The following is a 1,816-nucleotide window of genomic DNA, read 5'->3' on the forward strand; positions in this document are numbered from 1 at the left end:
CAATTTTCCATAATTATTTTTTGTTTTTATTTGTAACTATTTCCTCGAGAATACGAACAAATTTGCAAAGAAAATTTAAAAAGGTTTCACGACTACTACACGTGTCCACACCTATAATAATAACATTTGTAAATAGAATCATTGATAATACCAAAGATTCGTTTACTTTCCATCCATATTTGCAAATAATAATTCCCTAATAATTCCATAATGATTCGTCGATCTTCCAATAACTCTTGACATTTCCTACACACACATACATACGCACACACAAATTAAAAAAAAAAAAGACGAGGAGGAGGATTTCACGCAAGAGATCATTTTCACCCCAAAGATCCCCGACGAATCGAGTTCAGAGAATCTCTCCTCTGGAACGGAGACGCTTCTATTACAGAATCCCGTGCGCGTCAGATTACCGAGCATCCAGTCGATCGAGAACCATGATCGTGGAACCGATCGTGGTATCGATCGCTATCCGGCGTTGAAATCGTTCGAGACAGAGAGAGAGACTTCGTTTATCCGCGTGTGATCGTCGATTGATCATGAGACGAGCGTACGAGTAACACGCGACGGAACCCCGCTGCTGGACAGTTTTCTCGTTCGTGAATCGATGATGCCGGCCGCCAAAATGACGAACGAAATGGCGTTCATCCTTGCCATCTGGCTCCTGACCACGATTGCCAGAGGTGTGACGAGCACGGGACAACGATACACTACCAGCCCGGCACAGGATCTGGATAATACTCTGCAATCGGTCCCGCCTCTTGGGTGAGTATCGAGTTATTGTCGGGTAATTAATATTTCTGCCTCCCCCCTCTCTTCATGTTGATTCAACAGGAATTGTCCCTCGATATGTGAAATATAATATCAATTGGTATCTTCCTTTGAATTTATCAATATAGTTCACTGTAACCTGTGTGTCTGATCTATCTTAGATTAATAAAAGTTTGGATTCAGTTGTCTTTATTCGGGAAGAATTGATTGGTTTTCGATGACAGGCGTTAAGAAGTTAAATAATTGGAAGAAAGAATTTTTCTTTTTCGAGTAAATTTTACATCTTGCGCGTTCTTATGAATTTCAAATTATTCGAGGTCGTTTCCTTTAAAAAAATTGAGTTGTAAAAAATATCAGGGAAAATTACGTAAATAATAATATGAGGAGCGGCATAACTAACTATCCTGTTGCAGACTATTCCTGAAACGCGAACCGGCCAATCTGAGGGGCATTTTTTCGACCCGAGATATCGTTCGATCTTTTGATCGCGATCGATCGCGGGACAGTAATTTTAAAGGGATGAAGCGAGGTGTGATTACCGCGAGGATGCGCCCCGCGTTTTCCTTCAAATTTTAGGACATTCGATATTTTTACTTTCCTTTTCTTTTTATTTCTTTTTTTTTTCTCTCTCTCTCTCTCTCTGACCGTTCGCTTCGTTGCGAACGAACAATTTCGTGTTCCATTATCGAAGATCGTTGAATGTAAATTAAAAAAAATAATTAGAAAGTATATTTATGATTATTATAATTAAGAATAAAATTTTTGATTGTAGATCGTTAATTTGTACAAACGAATTCGCTTTGTACATATTCATATAAATTGAATAGAATTAAAAGAAATGTATCCAGTGAAAAAAATATTGAAAGTATCGAGGAATATGATGTCATGGATTGTTGAAGTAATGGAGCAGATTAGTGATCGAATTCTCTCTCACGCGGCAAGTGGTAGATGTTTGACAGGTCCTCGAGTTCCAGACGTGGGAATACCAGTGATAAAGCTGTTTTCAGCTCGTTTCTATTTTTACTTGCCGGGGGCAGGAGAG

At 38.9% G+C, this 1,816-nt stretch overlaps 1 long non-coding RNA gene across 1 annotated transcript in view; it reads left to right on the forward strand.

Moving 5' to 3' along the window:
- LOC102675523 overlaps positions 1-723 on the forward strand; it is a 3,021-nt gene extending 2,298 nt beyond the window's left edge. The window contains exon 2 of the long non-coding RNA XR_422808.2: positions 395-723. This is a non-coding gene — a long non-coding RNA (uncharacterized LOC102675523). The remainder of the gene's footprint in view (positions 1-394) is intronic.
- The last annotated feature ends 1,093 nt before the right edge of the window (positions 724-1,816 follow it).

This window comes from Apis dorsata, unplaced genomic scaffold, assembly GCF_000469605.1.
Source record: "Apis dorsata unplaced genomic scaffold, Apis dorsata 1.3 scaffold_975, whole genome shotgun sequence".
In the NCBI taxonomy this organism is placed as follows: Eukaryota; Metazoa; Arthropoda; class Insecta; order Hymenoptera; family Apidae; genus Apis; species Apis dorsata.